Here is a 21,719-nt window from a genome sequence, read left to right on the forward strand (position 1 = left end):
TTCACTCTGAGGTTGAGTCTGGGAACTTGTTTTCTCAATCCAAACTTGCCTTAGATGTTGAAAAGGTTGCAGCTTTTTATAAATGTTGGTCGCGGCATGCCCGTTAACTGGCTCCGCTGTAGAGGAATTAATAGAAACAGGTGCGCACCTGAAGTTTGTCCGTAGAGATCAGGATAGACGCCGGAGTGTTCTTAATATGTCCTTAGTTAGCGTACTCGCATGAATAGATAGGACTGGGTCACTCTTCGGCTGTTCGGGAATATAAAATCAGAACAAATGCCTAACAGCATGTGCTGGTAGAATATCAAATGACTATCAGTCAGTGTAAAACAAGAAATAGACGCCAGAGTGTTCCTAGTGCGTCCTTAAGTCAGCGTACTCGCATCAACGAATAGGACTGGATCACTTCTCGGCTAGTCAAATTATAAACAAGCACAGATAGCTTGCAGCATGTGCTGGTGTAATAACAAATGGCAACGCGTTTCGTCCACCGTGCTGTGGACTTTCTCAAGCCTTAATGTCAATTGTCTAAAACAGTGATCCTTAAATAGCCCTTGTAAAGTGGGCTTAATTGGTGAAATCACACCTTGTGCATAATGATCATATTAACATTACCTTTAAAATGATGGTATAATAATGAAACAGATATATATACTTAAACTGTTGTATGGATAGCTTCCTATAATAGTAAAAATAAATATGAAAATGAAAATAAAAATAAAAATAAAAATAAATATAAAAATAAACATAAAAATAAATATGAAAGTACAAATATGAAAACAAAAAGAAAATAAAATAAAAATGAATATAAATTGGTGGGATGCTGTATTCTTACAAAAGTATATCGATTTAAAGATCATCCCCAGAGGTCTGAGAATTATTAAAAAATCCTCTATGTATGATAATTTAGAATTAACTACCGAATGGGAGGGGATTCTGGACAAATGTTCAATAGATTTAATGCGTCTTTTGGTAAAGTATAGGGACAGTAAAGTCAAATTAACGGTTGAAGAGATAGAGGCAACTAAAACTAATCTCCTGCAATTTAGAGAGGATCCAAACTTTGCTATTCGTGATAGTAGGATAACGAGACGTGTTGAAATCTATGAAAAAGAAATTGTGGAAAATAAGAGACAGAAATTCTCTAGAGATCTAACTGATTATAAATATGGGAAGATTAAGACAAATAAGAGATCAACATCTAAGAACAAAATCCCAAAAGAGAAAGAGCAGTTAATCCAACAAAGTTCTAAATTTAAATCTGATTCTAGAAGATCTTCTCAGGATAGACATAATGATGAGAGAAGGTATCCCCGGGACGATGTAGGTCCTAGGTCGACATTTTCACCATCATTAAGGAATGATCATAGGAACTATAGGAAGGATAGTTTCAGCCATCTAGGAGCAAGACCTAAACAACAACGTGAGAGTAGACATCACGATGATTTTTTAGAGAGAGGGGATCCAGGGAGATATCACCCCAACAGGAACCGTTACGGAGTTCTAGGCATAAGGACCCCCAAAAGGTCAAGAGAGTTAGAGGAACTAGAGGAGGAAAAAGAATCCAAAAGACACCAACCAGCCCAGTAAATACTGAAGGTATTTTTAATCTCTCTAGTAAATCTCTCAGTACTGATCAGATTAAACTTCTATCCAAAGGCCTCAAGTTTGCCCCTAGTGCTGATCCGAATTTGTTCGATCTCTTCACCGAACTGAATAGATACACCAGAGCCCTTTGCAGACAACGTTATTTTGCATCCAAGAGATTAATTCAATCTGATTTGAATGATAGTCACTCCATCCTACTAGACTCTGGGGATCGAAATGGTTTAGCCATACTAAACGAGTTGTGGGAAGAAAGTAATACAATAGATTTACCACAATCACCCAAATTACTATTTGATATTGCCGTTCAAAATGGACAAAGAGAGTCAGTTAGATTTAAGAAGAAATCTGATTTCTTTCCCGCCAATCATAAAAGTTTCCCCATTCAAGTTTTTTACCAGAATACTCTAGCAGGTTTTAAGTCGCTGTGTGACCATGGCACGAGTGATGGAAAGAAAAACTTTGGAAAGAAAAATCTATCCAAAGCTGAAAGAAAGGCACTTAAATGCCTACAGAACGACACCTCCCTTGTCATTAAACAAGCGGACAAGGGAGGTGCAGTTGTCATACTTGATAGATCTGAATATGTTAAGGAGGCGATGCGTCAATTACAGGACCCTGTATTTTATAGTACTCTCAAAAGTGATCCTACAAAGGTATTTCAAGAACAACTAAGAATCCTTTTGGAAAATGCAATGATAGATGGAATATTAACAAAAGATGAATTTGGTTTTTTGTTTCCTCAACATCCTGTGACCCCAACTTTTTATTTTTTACCCAAGATTCACAAGTCTTTAACTTCCCCACCAGGGAGACCTATAATCTCTGGGTTGGGATCATTAACATCGAACTTATCCTTTTATGTTGATCATCACCTTCAAAAATATGTTACTGCTCAGAGATCTTACATTAGAGACTCTATGCATATTCTCCAATTGACCCAACACATCAGATGGAAACCAGGATTGGCATTTCTAACCTTAGATGTGCAGGCGTTGTACACGCATATTCCCCACAAGGAAGGTCTAAAAGTCATCGAAGATGTATTGAGTAGTGACGATACCTCTATGATTGGTCACAATAATTTTTTACTTAGCGCTATTGAGTTCATCTTGACGCATAATTATTTTATTTTTGATTCAGGCATTTTTTTGCAGGTCATGGGGACGGCCATGGGGACCAGGTTTGCCCCGAGCTATGCCAACCTCTACATGGGGGCGTTCGAAGAGCGCTACCTGTGGGGGGGACCGTTCGGGGCGAACCTGGTCCTTTATGGTCGTTTCATTGATGACCTGTTTATAATTTGGGAGGGTGGCATTGATTTGGCTCTTCAATTTGTGGAATTTTTGAATTTAAATTGTTATAATCTTAAGTTTACTCATACATTTAGTTTAACTGAAATAAATTTTTTGGACATTACTTTTTTTGTGAAAGATGAGCAGATTTTGTCTTCCAATTATAGCAAACCAGTAGACACCAACTCTTACCTTCATTATAACAGTGGACATTATCGTCCCTGGTTAGATAATATTCCTAAAGGGCAGATGTTGAGGTTACGTCGGAATTGTACAGAAATAGAAGATTTTAAGAATCAAGCTAAGATACTAGAAGGTAAATTTCACGAGAGGGGTTATCCCAAAAAGCTGATAGACGCTGCAAAAGAGTGTGCTACCAACACAGAAAGGGAAGGTTTGTTAGTTCCCCGAACGAGATCAAGAGGCAACGTGGGGGCATGGAAGGAAGATAATGTTCCATTATTTGTTTCTAAATATAATAATAAATCCAATAGGATCAAAAAGATTATTAATGATAATTTTAAAGTTTTGCAACAAGATAACATTCTACGTAACTTTATAGGTGATAAACCGAAAATGGTGTTTAGGAAGAATTTTAATCTAAAACATTTTCTGGCCCCTAGTTTTTTTAAATCACAAACGACTGGACCCTGCCCAAAACAAACTTGGATTCCTTCACCAATAAATGGTTGTTTTAGATGCAACAAAAACACTTGCTTGACGTGCAAATATATTTGCAATGGGGCTAAAGAGGTTAAATCTACTTCCAATGGAGTAACATTTAAGATTCCACAATTTATTAATTGCGAAACGCCTTTTGTTGTGTACGTGTTGAAGTGCCCGTGTGGCCTTCAATACGTGGGCAGAACAACCCGCCCTTTAAAATCTAGATTTAGAGAACATCGAACTAATATCATGAAAGGACTCCTTACACATGGAGTCTCAAGACACTTTGCAGAGAAACACAACAAGGAAACCTTAGGTTTACTATTGATAGGGGTGGAGAAATTTGAGGCTACACCTAGGGGGGGTGATAGATTTTCAAAACTATGTAGGGGTGAAGCAATGTGGATCTTTAAGTTACAAACTTTATTCCCGGAAGGCTTGAACGAGACCATTGAGTTTAATGATTAGTGCCACTAAACTATGACTTATTATTATCATTTTATTTTTATTTTCTGATTATTATTTATTTTTTATTTATTATATTTTATTTTTTATTATATATTTTTCATTCTTTATTTTATTTTTATTTTTATTTTTATTTATTTTTATCTTTATATTTATATTTTTATTTATATTTATATTCATTTTTATTTTATTTTCTTTTTGTTTTCATATTTGTACTTTCATATTTATTTTTATGTTTATTTTTATTTTTATATTTATTTTTATTTTTATTTTTATTTTCATTTTCATATTTATTTTTACTATTATAGGAAGCTATCCATACAACAGTTTAAGTATATATATCTGTTTCATTATTATACCATCATTTTAAAGGTAATGTTAATATGATCATTATGCACAAGGTGTGATTCCACCAATTAAGCCCACTTTACAAGGGCTATTTAAGGATCACTGTTTTAGACAATTGACATTAAGGCTTGAGAAAGTCCACAGCACGGTGGACGAAACGCGTTGCCATTTGTTATTACACCAGCACATGCTGCAAGCTATCTGTGCTTGTTTATAATTTGACTAGCCGAGAAGTGATCCAGTCCTATTCGTTGATGCGAGTACGCTGACTTAAGGACGCACTAGGAACACTCTGGCGTCTATTTCTTGTTTTACACTGACTGATAGTCATTTGATATTCTACCAGCACATGCTGTTAGGCATTTGTTCTGATTTTATATTCCCGAACAGCCGAAGAGTGACCCAGTCCTATCTATTCATGCGAGTACGCTAACTAAGGACATATTAAGAACACTCCGGCGTCTATCCTGATCTCTACGGACAAACTTCAGGTGCGCACCTGTTTCTATTAATTCCTCTACAGCGGAGCCAGTTAACGGGCATGCCGCGACCAACATTTATAAAAAGCTGCAACCTTTTCAACATCTAAGGCAAGTTTGGATTGAGAAAACAACAAGTTCCCAGACTCAACCTCAGAGTGAAGATTGACTTGGACTCATTCCATTTCACTCCTAAATACCGGAGGACCTCTTGTAAAAACAGTAAGATTGTGGTTTACATACCCTTAACATCTATGGAGTCTCCTATCTGCAGATACCTATGATTCATTTTCCATATAATTGGTTTTGTGTTGATGATCCACCTTGTGCAATTGTAACTACAATTATTGAGCTCGTAGGTTTACCGAGGATTATACACCGTATTTGTATTTCCCCCGTTTTTATTATCATTTTATATTTCTTGTTATGTTATCTCATTATGGAATTTTTATATTGTAATTAGAGTTAACAGAGATGTGCATTCACCTCTTTTTTTATACATGTGATTAAATTATTGGTATATAATCTCCAGATTCTTTTTTGGCTGTTTGACTTGGAGATTATTGTATTTACTGACATCGTACCTGTGATGTATGTCATGGTCTGAGATTATCCCAGCGCTGTCTCCACTTTTTGTATCTTATATATATTTTAGGGGTGCCAGCACCATCCCATGATAGCTGCAGGGTTCATCTCTTTCCTTATGTGACAATTATTCAGCGCCAAGGTTATTGTATTTTGATATTTGCAATAAGTTTATAGGCAGCTCTATGTCTGACTCTTAAAACCATCAACGTGTTATGGTATGCCACCATTGCTTAACCAGATCTGTCACATACAGCAGAAAGGGTCCAGAAAAGGTCAGGAACCAAGCAATCCGATTCCTGCCTCTCCAATAGCCAACATATTGCATTCAAACTGCACAAGGTTTGTTGGATGTGGAAGTCTGGCAGCAAGCTGCCTTAATGTACTGATGGAATCGAAGAACTTTCATGTCACCTCATGCCCTCCCTGACAAGACCACACCATTTTTTGAGACTCTTCACATTCTGTGCTAGTGTAATACACCTGTGCATGAATCAATAAATAATTACACTCAATGCCAGCCCCCCCCCCAAAAAAAAAAAAACTAAACAAATTGATCCTAGCCTCTGAAATTTGTTCCCTATCTCCCTTTTCTTGCAAGCTTAGAACTTATGCACATGGGTATGTTGTAGAAGGATGCAAAATAACAGATAGCCAGTGAAAAAAAAAAATGTACAAGTTGGATTTACACCATTTTTCCGGGACAAAAAGTTTGGGTTGTATACGGAAGTATACCATACCGCCACTTCTCCTACTGATTTGGTTGCAAAACTATTAAATTCCGTCCAGCTACATTTTCCATACCGATATTTTCCACTTCAACCACAGGGTGTAAGTATTTGGGGTTGCACCAATTGAGTGAAAGTAATGGTGGGAAGAATCATGAAAAAGGTGCTTTATTTTTTCTCAACAGTCATTGTAGAAGATCCATAAAATACAACAAAAAAAATAAAATCTATTTCTAATATGCCAACAAAAGAAAGTCATGTGAACTGATGAAAAAAAGAAAGGAGAAACATACTTGTGTAGATTATGAAACAGAATAGTTATTCATCAAAATATAAAATCAGCCTAACCATAAAGAAATGAACCGCCTTCAAATAAAGGGTTTGAGATGATTAATTTTTATATGTATTTGACTAGGGCCAGAACATTGACTGCATTCATTCGTCAACATTGATTACATAGGGGTGTGATAGGCAGGAGATCAAGTAGGGAATATCAACCTAAAGCAATTAGAGCATTAGAATTGTATCCGCAGCACATATTTCTTGACCACAGACAACTCCACCTTGTCCATAGGTGAGCAAGCTTGAAAAGGGAGGGGCTAGGTTACATGCAGTCAGTTGAATCTAAACATTTAAAAAACAGCACATTTTTATGATGTGAGGCTAATTCAAACTGCTAGTTGCAGGAAGTATATAGGGTCACACACACCTTTATATAAAACAACATTATTTAAGATGTTCTGGACTAAAGAGCGTGAGTGGTTTTTTTTTACTGTGGCAATAATGCAATGCCCATAAACTGATACAATTATATTTACATAATAGAGATTTCTCCAATCACTAGTAGACAAGTAAACTGAAGACAATAAAAAACATTTTTTTTCTTTGCAAATGCATACTTAAAAAGGATTTTACCCAAAACGTACAAGTAGTCACAAGTTCCCCAGTAGGCAAAATCCAAGCAGATTTATTTCTCAAACTGAGGAATTAACTTTTTCTTACACTGGCCTTCATGATCCACTGAACATTAATATGTCTTACTCAATTTACAAAATCAACCCTCATTCACTTTAACCACTGTCAAAAAACAGACAGATACAATAAATTAACCCAAAGCTTAATTTTTTTCTGCATTATTGTTTAAATGGCTAATGTAATGGATTCTGAATGATAATTCCAGACAGACTAATGTTGTTATTAAAAGAACATCAATCCAGAAATTTAATCACAAAATTGCAAGCTTGGCATTAACTCAGGTTGGAAACCCGTGGCTTACACATCACTGCTCTGTTCATGGAATTTTAACATGTTGGTTCAATTCAGTTACATTCAACCCTTTCATTTCCAAAACAAAAGCTGCACAAGTTTCCCTACATGTGGTCTAATTGTGATTAGTAGCAGGAAAGAAAACAAGGTTTGCAAATTTGCCATGTTCTTACATTTTAAACAAAGTTTTACTTGATTGTCATAAGGGACCTTAAGTATGCTGTGCTTGTCCAATTGTAGCTCCCATGGTGACTAAAGTGAAGGGATACCTGTCAAGTTGAAGAGCTAGAACTTTGACAACTTTACTTTGCGAACAAAGGTGGGCAAAAAGTAGGAAAGGTTGGTGTGTCTTTAATTGCACTCAAACCACAATAATGTGTTTTTCTTCATATCATATACTCTTTAGAATGCTATGGTTTCCTGAAAGAAAATATATATATAAAAAAAAAAAATCATAGGGATAGTGTGTCTTTAAATTGAACAGCATAAGAGCAAAACTGAGAAGAAAAATATAAGAGTAATCTACAGATGACAGGTCCTACCACTGATCAGAACATCCCATATAGTTGTCTTTATCACCTGACTATTGCAGTAATACTACCATCCCATATTAAAAAAAAATTGAACGCAAGTAATGCATTAAACTAGGTAAGGTATTCACAACATATTCCAAAGTAAAATGAGGGTCTTTAAACTTTTAACTTTAAAAAGACATTTAAATTGATAAACAGCTTATATTTACGCAGGCAGCCAAGCTAACACTGTCTGCACTAGCAAGACAAAATGACATACAACAGAGACCCGTGCCTGAAGGCAGTCATTACCCCTTTTAATAGTTCAAACACCCTCTAGTATATTAAGTCAAAGTACCAATGTTTCACACATTAAATCATTTAAGAAGATTAATGTTCTTAATTGCAGTCTTCTGAACTAACTCAATTTAACACATTAAAGTGCCAACAACAAAACAAACAGGGAAAAAAACCCTCAAAACTACAAATGTGCTTTAAAAACTATGCTTTGCATTATTCTCATACTACATGAAACACTACAATCCTCTCCAAATTGCTTTCAATTTTTTACTTTATTTTTTATTTAATTTTTTAAAAACCTGGTAGCCAAACTGTGGCTCAATTAGTGCTAATGGCTGATGATGGCACACAATATATAAGTGTCTGGCTGTATTTTCCGTCAATCTGATCAAATTGGGTCAACACATGCAGCAATTTCAACGTCTATGGATCCCCAACATCATGCTTACTGTTAATCAAGAAGAATGCCTGATTAACCATGCGTCACTTTGGTACATTAGGTTACATGTGTTTTTACCCATTTTCAAAGCACGTGTGTGTGAATGAGCCCTCAGAGAATGTCCCAATTTTTGGAGCACTGTCCATGCAGTCAACACTTTGTCCCAAGGGCAGGGATTGTTGGAGTTATGTCCCACTTCACATTGTTCTGCTTATGAAGGAGGAGCCACATGCATCCAATAGTTGTACACTCAGCATTGCTGATGTGTCTGCACCTCCACCAACACTACACAGCAGTGTGCTGCATGGCCTCACCTAGTGATTTCACCCTGCCTACTGACAATTTTGCCTGCATAAGACCAAATTCTGAATTTTCCAGGGCCAATCTAAATTCCAATTTTCTCACCCTCTTTACCAATAACAACAGTACAACATGCTGTCTCCACACATTATACACACTCATGTGCCATGCAATTTCACTATACCTGACAAAACACACTCCAAGATGTCATTTGTTATATAAAAAATAAAATAAAAAAAAATTACCCAGGTTGAAAAGTAAATTGTATGAACCTGAAGATCTTAGACAGGTACATTTGCCCACTATACACAATTGTTGTTTCTAATTAGAAAGACTGCAAAGAAATGCATGTAGATACATCATAGGATTTGCATGACTCAACTGATCTAAAAAATGGAAACACTAAAATGCAAGTACCACACCATGTGAATGTAAGTTTACACACAGCGGTCTTTTACTTTGTGTCTCTTTTCCAGGCAGCATATCTATAATTAAAAAAGCTAGTATAATAATATACTGACAATTTAAACATTGTGCAGTGAAAGAAAATAAGGGAAAGATCAGTTTTTAGCTAATATTATCAAATGTCAAGTTTTGACAGACTAATTGGCTGTAGATCATGGAGACAAAACAAGAGACAAGCACAGCCGTTTCATATCAAAAGTCAGGCAATACATTTATAGGTCATAAAGTGAATATGTGCTCAAAAAGTGTGTCTGTGTTTAATCATACATCAGCAATAGCTTTTATGGGGGCCATCATGAATTCCAGTAACTATAGTCTGGCTTTGCAGATTTTCAAAATGAAATTCTAGATGAGGGAAAGCGTGAAAGGATAGTCTTACTCTGCCATCCTGTGTGGTGGAGGGTTTTCAGAGATTAGTCCTGGAGTTTAGTTTACCGTGAATAACCTGCCGTTACTGATCACTCCTACTAGTGTAATTTGATCAGAAGACGCTCGCCATCCATGCCACCTGCACACCATCGTGGTCGCCTCAGTTGTACAGTAGCTTTGCCACAACTATATTCTTTCAAGGGGAACCTAGATAGTGTGTGTAGCTGTACTGCCGCATCTTTGCAGGTGACTCTGGCTGGTTACTCCAACCCACTTAATCAGGATAAGGATTGCAGGGTAGCAGGAGTTTGAAGTGGTACAACGAAAGACAGACAATGCCAATGCTGAATACTAGAGTCTGTTACCCAGAACAACCAAACTATAAAATGACTTCAGAGGTGGCCAAGCACGCTTATATCGTCTATCTCAACCAAGGCTCACTGGTACCATGTTTTATTGGAAAATATGTATGTTTGCACCAAATATATTTAATAGATGCTGCTAGAGGCAGAACTAGTGCGTTGTGGGCCCCAGTGCAGGGAAGCAGGAGACCGAGGCTCACAGCTCCCTAGTTCCCTGTGCAGCGGGCCCCATTATCTTCATGGGCCCCGGTGCACCGTACTTGCTGCACCAATGTCAAATGTTGCATTGTCTTCTGCCTAATAGCGCTATAATCACGTATTACCAAATATATTACCTGCATTAGGCAAAGTACCTCATTCCCCATAATACTCAATGGGGAATGCGGTGTGGGCAAATTTATCAAGCTCCGAAAAGCTTAGCTTTTCGAAACTTGACCCCAATGACTAACGTCATCTGAAGATGGTATTCGTCATTCAATCTCATCAGGAATGGATCACAAGAGAGGGATCTTTGGATTCCTGTCTGGCGGCCTTTCTGCCCTACCCTGTGTTAATTAATGTAAATGACCTCAGTCACGCAAGAGCAGTAAAGACTCGAGGTCAAAGTTCTCTTAAAAAAAAAAGTCATGGCTGGGACAGCCACCTATCAGATGCGCCGTCCCAACATAATAGCAAATTGCCCCGTTAATTCATCCATTATCACAACGATAGTTAATGGGGAAAAAGTACGAACAATAGTAAATAGGCTCCACAGTCCACCCACACACTTGTTAACAACCATTACCTTATTGCAGTTGATAATTCATTAACTACCTTACAATGTCATTACTCCTACATACAACACACACATTCTTGGTATGCATATTCATTTTCTAGCACATTTCTAAATTACATAGACTATTAAATATGTAGAAATGGATGCAATGTATAATTTTAAGATTTAGCAGCGGGTGTACAAATTCGGTCTCAAGATAGGATTACTGCATTTTCTACCAATGTAGCGTCAAACTCTCTGATCATTATTTGTGGTTCCCAAAAGCATTCATAGTTACAGGAGAAAAAATGCAAACACAAAAATAACAGAACACATTAATGCTGAGAAAATAGAAGTGCAACTCAGATCCAGCTCACATAATGGAATAAACGTAAATTATTTCAGCTGAAGAGGAGCACCCTGGGGCCCACAGAAAATGTCACAACAGATAAACACTTGTCTAAAACACCCTGGCTTTTGTTACTTTTTATTATTTTCTTTTCACAACAAAGCTGAAAAGGCAAAACAAAACAAAGCTTAGCAAGAAACATTTTAAATGGTCTGCAGACAATGGTGCTGCGCAGTAGCATAAATATAAATCGTGCACTTTAAATATATTTATATTAACATATAACCATATAGACAATAAAGGATCTGCAACATACCTAAAAAACATACACTTGTTTTAAACCTGACACTATTCGGAGATTAACAAGATTCTTTGGGCCCATTAACTGTTTTTCAAGCACCATGTCACTAAATGCATTTGTGACATTTCCTGGGGTAAATATCTTGCGACTATACATGGACAAATTGTGTGACTTCTTAAATCATGAAAACCACTTAGAAAGGTTCAAGGACCACATACTTTAGTGTCTGATCGTTAAGGTCTAAGGTTATTGGTGCAGGTTCTGCAGTATCTTCGAGTTCTCTTGTGGTGTGTATGGTCTCTCCCTTCTGTCAGTCTTTTCCACCTTAAGTCATCATGCCCACTAGTGTCAAAATACATGCATTTACTAGCATCTATCCTTCTAGTATGACATGTAAATGTGAGTGCCACCGGATCCTATTGTTTGCAATGTCCCGTACCCACTTTCATCTATAAGCATTACTATTTCAGACTGTCTGTTTTATTCAGCACAAGTCTAAAAAGTGTTGACCTCCCAAAATGCAAACACCATTGCTTGTTAATCACCGCATCTCAAACACATTCACATTTTACATGCAGTATCAATGGCATTTGAACTTGTTTGGCTTGTTAGACCAGTGGGTACAAGGCCTAAGAAGCTCAGGTGTATTTAGTTTCCAGACATTTTCATGAGTATACAAGGCCTGTTAGCACACTGGGAGATTGCAGATGCATTTTGTTCCTTGTCCCTATATAACCAACTCTGGAGTTTACCAATATTTGCTTACTATGAACTTCTCTTAAGCCTACTCTTAGTCCTAGACTGCAGAGTTTGTCTTTCAGACTTTGATTAGTCTTCTCCTCCCTTACCATTGTGTTAATCCTCAGTTTCGTCAGTTACCTTTTGTTGTGTCTGTCCCATTTCCTCCAGTCCACGGAGACACATTGCGGTGGATTTTCCTCAAATCTTTGCTCATTTTCCCTCGTTTCTCATAGCTATACGAGGAGAATATAAGCGGAGATTCATTCTGTACCATGTTGGCCAGCAATGTATGCAGGATTACAGCGCCGTGATGCTCGGTGGCACATCGCCAGCAATTGAATTCCCCCCCCCTCCCTCAACGAGGGTAAGAATGAGTGAGGGAACAGAGGTGGGGGTGAGTGTTAAGATGAGGACTGGCAGGCTTGAATAAAGAGATGGGATTTAAGCGCACTCTGAAGCACTGGAGACTGGTGGATAGCCGAATTGTGTGAGAGTGCGTTCTAAAGGTTGAAAGCAGTGTGGGAGAAGTCCTGGGAGTGGGAAGAGGTAATCAGTGGAGAGGGCAGTTGGGAGTGTGTCTAGAAATGAGGTTGGAGATGTAGAGGGAGAGGAGTGGTTGAGGGCTTTGTAGGTGAGGTTAAGGAGGTTGAACTGGTTTCTGTAGGGGACAGGGAGCCAGTAAAGCACTGGAAGAGTGGAGTGACAGAGGTAGAGAGAACGAGAGAGGAAAATGAACAAGCAGCAGTGTTTAATAGGGACTGAAGTGGGGAGAGACAAGTCAAAGGGAGGCAGCAGGACCAGGACTGTAAATCTGCACTGCCACCTGTTGAGTTTACACCATATGCAGTTAAGCCTATTTACCATTGCCTGTTCAGAGCGGGGACTCTGAAGGAGGCAAGTTGCTTATGCAGTACAAAAGATATTTTGTCACAGGTGGGCTGACGAGGCGCATGGATGAGCGCGATACACTCCTGCCACACATGGCGTGTCCTGTTGACCCTGGAGGCCAGCAAGAAGGTTACAGTAGTCGGAACGAGAAATAAAGAGTAAATAAGAGCCTTCGTTGCTTCCAGGGTCTGATCTGGTCTGATCCTGGAGATATTACAAAGGTGAAAGTGGCAGAATTGGGAGAAGGACTGAATGTGGGGGTGAAAGAGGGAGGAGTCAAAGATAACACTCGACAGTGGACTTGAGGGACAGGAAATGGTGCCTTCACACAGTATCACTGTCAACAACTGAATGTAATGGCCCATGCTAAGGGTTATGTGATCATTGGAAACAATGGGTTCCATTCCTATAACCATTTATATGTTTTTACTAGTGTTATAACAAAATATTCTGATGTCAGCGGTAATGGTTCTAATAGTTTATTCAATTTGCTGAACGTTGTCACAGTGGTTCAGCATTGACAAATCCCAGAAAGGCAAAAATATTTCAAAGTGCACTTTAATACATAGCTACTAATGAGGCAACATAACAAATATGTCATATTGCCTAAAATCTGACCCTTTTAAAACCAACTATGCCTTCCTTCAGTTTTTTCACCTCTCTCTCAGCTATAAGACATACTGTTCTAAACAGATTGCTGCAAAATAGTAACACATCGATATTTGTGTGAAATTGAAAATTATTGGCTCAGTCTTATGTCAAATGTTACATCTGAGATACTTAAATCTGTAGCAATACTCTTTTTATTACCAAAAAAACATTTCTACTCAGCACGCAATGACTCCAGGGTTTACTAACAAGTATTGTGTAATCTGGCTGCAATGTTAGACTTCACTTTGTCCACTTATACACACACTTCTGTGCAGGCAATTAGACAGCCTCCAGGAAGGTGGATAACATTCCTTTTAAAACCATATATATGATATCCAAGCACCAGCAGATTGGCTCTGGCAGGAAAGCCCTGGGAAATACAGTTGATTTGATTAAAACGCTAAAACCATCCTGCATTCTTCACTTGTTCTTTATTCATAACTTAACCTGAAGGCAAAATCTAAAAACACTGAAAAAATACATTTCTTAGACATCCCATCTCCTTCTGCAACCTCCTGAAGCAAATAATTCTTAATAAAACTAATGCATTTGGGGCTTTCTTCCTTTCACATCAATTTTGAAGGGATTTTCTACAATGTACTTGTGTTTCTATATAATTCTGGGATTACATGGCAAACTGTCTGGTGCATTTGACATTGGCATGAGGAAATAGTAACATATTATATTAGAAATAGACAAAGTAGTATATATTTCTTTAATCACAAACTGCAGTAACAATAATCCAACACACTAAATAACAGAGTAACGCCACTTCTTAATAAGCAAGTTTGCTTCTCTCCCTAAAATTTCACAAAGGGAGGTCTGGATTGTAGCAATAAAAGTACAAGCTCAACCACAAGAATTTACATTCTTAAACTGGTCACATTCTTAACTAGTCACATGTGCTGCAGACCAGTTGGTGATGTTTCCAGCTGTCCCGCATGAGTTAAAAATGAAAAAGAATTTTTAGTGTAAGGACAAATGGTAAGAAACCTTAAGTAAACAGTGTGCACACAACAACGCTAACAAATATATTGCCTCAAATAGTACAAAAAAAACAAAAAAAAAAAGTATTTAGCCTTAGTGTCCATCATCATCATCTATTTATATAGTGCCACTAATTCCACAACACTGTACAGAACACTCACTCACATCATTATAAGGATATTAGGAGCCATTAAGAAGCTCTGTCAGAGGTGCTGCAATTATACTGACTGCATAGTGATGATCCTACACAGATTTTTTATTTTTTATTAAGACTTGAGTAGTGAAGGTTTAATATAATTCCAGAAGTGTTTTTATAAATATATAAGCTATGCGAAGGTGTACGTGTTGTAGTATATAAGTCTTTCCAATAAATTACATCATAACAAAGCATTTGACAAAGTTACTAATCTATAACTGAATATACATACATACAGACAAACACCCATGTCCAGTTACATGCCAGTGTTAAGAATTGGCAAGAGAGCAATAGTAACAGTGCTTGTGAGCTCTTAAGGCCAGTAACCAATTCTAATGGAGAGGAGAGAGATTTAAAAGGTACCACTGATAACAGGCTGTATGCAAGTCTTTCACACTACACAACATAATGCTGGTCATTGTTAGGTGTGAAGTTATAACACAGGACTTGCTTGGCAGAGAAAAGCCACAGGTTTATTAAAACTAAATGAAAATCAGTGGTGGCAAAGAAAGTATAGGCCAATCAGCTACACACTATTACTAATACCCAAAGGGAGCGCTCAAATACCCATGACTGCTCTAGGACGTAAATACCAACTCCCTCCTTTGGTTCAGTAGATGGTAATGTTAACAACAATGAGCCCTCCTTTTTGAGAGTGTGCGCTCCACCACTACACACTGCATTATTTACTGATTGGTATGCTTGCCAGTTGTCAAGACCCTTCTGAAAGCAGATGTTACATAACTTAAGGACTGTAATCATCATTAGGGAATGTGTGGAAGGTACAATCCACAATGAAGAGAGATAGATTTCAGGTAGACTTTCATTTATATAACCCCTTGCTGTCCCAGACAACCCCAACTCTCCCCTTTGTGATTAGCCAGTCCCTGACAACACACAATAATAAGCATTAAGTCTAGCATGGCCCAAATGCAGGATTTCAGAAAAACCTAGGCACTAATATACCTTCAGGTCAATAAAGCCCTTGTTTAGTTTGACGATACATAGAGATATATACCCACTACTTGGCAGAGGAAAATCCGCCTATGTGCAATGTATAACAACCAAAAAGGTAGCATGGTTCAGTTTCTATGTTTACTACTAAGATTGAAGGCTCTTAACTTTTGAAAAAAAATACAGTCATAAAACATCGAAGCTGGTCCAGCTGTACCATAGGCAGTAAATATACACACTATTTACAGAAATATCAAAATGTCATAACCAATAAAGGTATAACTAACATTGTATTCTGATCACCCACTGTTAACCCAACTGCAAAATGTGTGGAAAAGTTAAACTGTTCACATATGGTGATTTTCTTCACCAATTTAGTTAATTTTAGACCAAACTGGCCTGACACTGACTGTATACATGCCCAAAATTATTGTATCTACCTGAACAACTCATGGCACAATTCAATCTGAAATTGTAATTTTATTCTTAAATGTAAAGAGTCAGCAAATGGACAATTTGATTATTCATGATATTTTGAGTTTAACATGTGCCCAAATTGTTCATATATCCATTTATTCAACTCAGTTATCAACTATCTTAATTTCCAGATTTTGAAAATGTATTAATTTAAATAAGTTCAAATTTGATCAATGTTATTTTTTTTAAAAGTGTAAAAAAACAAACAAACCCCAAAAAACCATTAAGATAGGGATTGACAAAAGTTCACAAAAACAGGTCTGCTTATGACATGCTTAGATGCATCCGTTCAGCTACGTGTCCCTAGAAATTACTTTCAAATTAATTTTACAACCAATATGTTGATATTTATGAAATGTATGAGATTTTCAACATACACCATACATATTTTTTAGAGAAAAAGAGAAAGAGAACATATACATACATGTACACACACACACACACACCCCAATTAGCCACAACATTAAAACCACATGCCCAATATTGTGTAGGTCCCCCAAGTTCTGCCAAAACAGCTCTACCCCGTCGAGGCATGGAATCCACAAGACCTCTGAAGGTTTCCTGTGGTATCTGGCACCAAGATGATAGCAGCAGATCCTTTAAGTTGCGAGGTGGGCCTCTATGGGCTCAGACTTATTTTTCCAGGACATCCCCCAGATGTTTGATTGGATTGAGATCTTGGGAATTTAGAGGCCAAGTCAATACCTTGAACTCTTTGTCATTCCTGAGCAATATTTGCAGTATAGCAGGGAGCATTACCCTGCTGAAAGAGGCCACTGCTATCAGGAAATACCGTTGTCATGAAGGGATGTACTTGGTTTGCAACAATGTCTGGGTAGGTGGTATGTGTCAAAGTAAAATACACATGAATGCCAGAACTCGAGGACTCCGAGCATAACATTGCCCATACTATTACCCTGTCCGGGTGCCATTTCTTTCTCTGTTAAACACACATGCAACTGGCCATCCACACGAAGTAAACGAAAATGTGATTCATGAGACAAACCACCTTCTTCCATTGCTCCATGGTCTAGTTCTGGTGCCCACTGTAGGTGCTTTCAGCAGTGGACAAAGGTCAGCATGGACAATCTGACTGGTCTGCACCAAGCTGCTTTGCACTGTGTTCTGACACCTTTCTATCATAGCCAGCAATAACTTTTTAAGCAATTTGTGTTACAATAGATCTTCTGTGGGATTGGACAAGGCGGGCTAGCTTATTGTGCTTAGATACATATTAGGATAGTGTTTTGTAAACCGCACAATATGCGAGGAAACATTATAAAGTTTTTGTTCTACCTTTATATAAGTCACTGTGGCCTTTGATTCCTAGAAGGTTGGATAACATACAAGACCGACACAACTTGGCATCACACCTCATACACAAATACACGATCTGAATCATTGCACATCTGTGGGTAGGGCATCCATGTGCAATACACATCACTGTAGATGACCACCACTGTACAATGAAGATTTTTCAATCATTATGCAATGGTGGATGAACGGTAATGATTCAAATCACATCATCAGGCCATGCACCCCTCACACACACATTTTTCCCACCATCAGAGGAAATTGCAGAATTTTGAGAGTCCAAGAGGACTCTCAGACATTCAGGAGTCAGCAGGGATCCTGGATGTTTTACCAAAACAATGTCCTACATCAATATGCCAAAACTCTTACCAAATTATCGTATATGTGCTCATGTTCCTTACAATGCTAAGGATGAAATACAAATGATGCCTAACCTGCTCCCTTTGACAAGAGTTGTCAGTATTCTTAGAGGGAAAGTAATCCTACAGTGTAAAGTAACTTGGGAGAAACAGCAGGTGGGATGGAAAAGAGATTGTGGCCTACAGCCAAAGATTTTAACAAAACGGTTATCTACAATTAGCCACTTCTGTTTCTGGCTTAGTTTGATTTGTAAACAATGGAACTTGCCAAGTGGGAAATAATCAATGTAATGTTTCTGTAGGGACTAATCTAAATGCTAATTTTTTAATGAGGCCTTGTAAATAGGAGGTCAAGATTTAGCACAAGGAATAAGCACTTATCAGGTATATCATTTTATTTGCAGAATCATATACAGTTATCAACAGAGGAAGCTGCGATTTAGGATATGTAGCCCGCCTGCAATTAGTCATGATTGTTCTCTTCCTAAAAAGTAGGAATTAAAGCTATGAGAGACCGTTCTGAAACGGATAGGTATGTTGTATATTTCCCATGTTTGGTGTTGGCAAGATTATGAATGACATTAGACTATTATCCATAGTGCCAGAAAAGATCAGCAATGAAACTGCAGACACACTACAAAACATTACGGTTACAATACCTGCCATTAAAATTGTGATGCTGCAAAACAGAATGGGGGGTGGGGGGAGAGAGAGTGGGGGAAGAGAGAGAATGTCCTATTTAGAAAAGAATGCTGTCTCTATGTTACTGACAACTTGCAAGAGATCTTTGATCATGATGAACACATTAGAAAAAGTGCATTAAGATGAATCATGGAGATTATTCGTTAGCTTATCAAGTTTATCAAATGCGGTCTTGCATGCAGTGCCCTCTTAACAGCAAAGCAGATATATATATATATATATATATATCCGCAATGGATGGCAGGCGTGACATCACGCCCGACATGCACTGCGAGCGCCGCACGGAGGAGGAGACCAGGGAGGGAACCGGATCGCCAGCTGACCGCAAGGTAAGTATTTTCTTCTCTTTTTTTTTTTTCAGGATTTTTTTTTTTCGCTGCCTCCGACGGGCCCCCTGGGCTACAGGTCCCCCTGGCACCTGCCCATTGTGCCCAATGGGAGAGACGGCCCTGCTTGCATGTATCCATTAAAATGTCTAAAGTTGCTGTAGCACTTAATTTTATGCAAAGAAAAAAAGTTGAAATTATGTGGCATAATTTAAAGCATATGTAAAGAAAGAAACCGATAGAAATTTACTCATATACATTAAAATGGATAATAAACAAAAGAGTCTCAAAAGATGGGATTGTGGAAGTAGGCCTTAACAGCTACACCTTTATGAGTTGAATGCTTGCTTTGTTGTTTACTGACTGGCAGCCAGTTTATCTATACTGACAATCTGGCAACCTACTAAACAGCTAAATGTATTTTGATAATAGTCTCTTAAATTACTAAACAATATATATTTTACCATCTGACAACCTGACTAAAATACCAACTATATTTTATTTTACTAACTCTGCCGCTCTAATTTACTCTTATGTTTATTCTCCCACATTCGCTTGTCTTGATTCTCTGAACTCCTCTTCACTATTATTCTGGCCTTTGTTATATATCTAATACTGTAGTCCCTCTTAACCCCCCTTTCACAGACTCCACCTCTTTACTAGCACTTAATGCTTTCCCTAGACACCTCCAAGACCCCGGTTTTCTCCTTCTGGTATTCTCTTCCCCTCAATCCCCTTTATTTTGCCTCGCATCACTTCCTAATCGCTCAGCCAGACCAACTCATCTCTTTATACATTTATATTTCCACAGCTTCTGTCAGTGGTCCAAGCCAGACACTTTTAATTGGCTGACTCAGTGGGAGCTGCAGGAGACTCATTGAGGGGGGATGGGTATTCAATGCATTTTGTTCTGTGCAGGCTCAGTTACAGCTGTTCCACTCTTGTTATACACAAATTAGGGATTAATCCATCCCTATGTAGTTTACAAAGCAAATTTGTAGAAACAATTCTACAGATTGTCACTGTATGCTGTAGCATTAAATTTTCCCTTCACTGAAATTAGCGGGCCCAAGCCAAACCATGAAAAACAGCATTATTCCTCCCCATCAATCTTTACATTTGGCAGCAGGCATTTGGGTAGGAACAATTTTCCTGCAATCTGTCAAGCCTCGATGTGTCCAACAGACCGTGATTCATCACTCCAGGAATTCCAGATTCTAATGGAGGTGTGCTTTGCACCACTTCAATAAAAGTTTGGCATTGCACACGGTGACCAGAGGCATGTGTTGGCAGCTCGGATTGAAAATCCAATCCATGAAACTCCTGAAGAAAATTTCTTGTGCAGACAACGCTTCCTTCCATAAGCAGTTTGGGCCCCTGTAATGCAACAGAGGACAATTGTTACATGCTTCTCCTTCTGTGAGCTTGTGTGGTCTACCGAATCGTTCCCAAACTGTTGTTGCTTCCAGACCTTTCCCCTCCACAATTATAGCACTTAAAGTTGAGTGTCGCGTTACTGTGTATAATTACACGATTGTCAAAAGTCGTCCCAAAGTGCAGATTGTCTGTTCTTTTGGTAGGTCATACTGTTTAATAATGTTGTTCCAATCAACCTCCGATCATGCAGTGTGTATGTATGCACACATGTTCACGATCTCCATAGTTTACAGAGTCGTGCTCTTTTCAGCCGATGCCGGCAATCAACATATTCCGGTTACTAAATGTAGAGAGTGTTGTAGATGGAATCATTTGTTTCTTCGCTCTGAGACTGAAAATTTAGTTTGTCACAGAAGCTAATGAAATTTGGTATGACATGCGGATAGCTATAACAAGGCGGTTTTAATCAGTGTGACCGGAATGAATGAGTGAATGAATATTGTGCTGTCATTCTCTAAACAACTAGAAGACCACATATCTGAAGGTAAATCGAGTCAGTGTGTATGCATGAATCAATCGAGCGATCACACTTCGATCATTTGTAAAATCGTTGTAGATCTGTCGGTTGGAAAATTCTTCAGTGTCCCCCTAGTCTAATACAGTGCCACACATTAAATTGGGATAAAGTAAAAAAAAAAGAAAATAATGTGAACTTAATTGTTCTGAAATAACAAAACACGGAAGGCAGTAAGCCAATGTAAACAGAGCCAGAACATAGAACTTTAATACAAATTCAATCCATAGTTAATACATTGTGAATAACCCAAACACAGATGACACAGACAAATATGTAATACTAATTAACATAACAATCCCATGAAAAAATATAGAATATTGTTTTGAACATAAATCACTGTGGCAGGCTAAAAGAATAATGTTGAAATTAACCATACGTTTGCGTTTTGTTTAGTCAGTCTGCTATTAAGTAGAAGTTTCATTAGCAGCTTTTTGTGTGGATTTACTATCAATGTTTTCAGATTCAAAAACATTACTCTTTAGACAATGGAGACAAAAAAAAAAAAAGTCAAGAGAATCAATTTAGCAGGAAACTGTGTAACGGTCCACATGCTTCAGTAACTATTTCCTAATGAATGAATGA

At 37.9% G+C, this 21,719-nt stretch overlaps 1 protein-coding gene across 11 annotated transcripts in view; it reads right to left on the reverse strand.

Annotated features, from left to right (window-relative positions):
- PTPRK (protein tyrosine phosphatase receptor type K) overlaps positions 1-21,719 on the reverse strand; it is a 354,281-nt gene that overhangs the window by 295,781 nt on the left and 36,781 nt on the right. The gene's annotated exons all lie outside the window — the stretch shown is intronic.

Source organism: Mixophyes fleayi, chromosome 3, assembly GCF_038048845.1.
Source record: "Mixophyes fleayi isolate aMixFle1 chromosome 3, aMixFle1.hap1, whole genome shotgun sequence".
In the NCBI taxonomy this organism is placed as follows: domain Eukaryota; kingdom Metazoa; phylum Chordata; class Amphibia; order Anura; family Limnodynastidae; genus Mixophyes; species Mixophyes fleayi.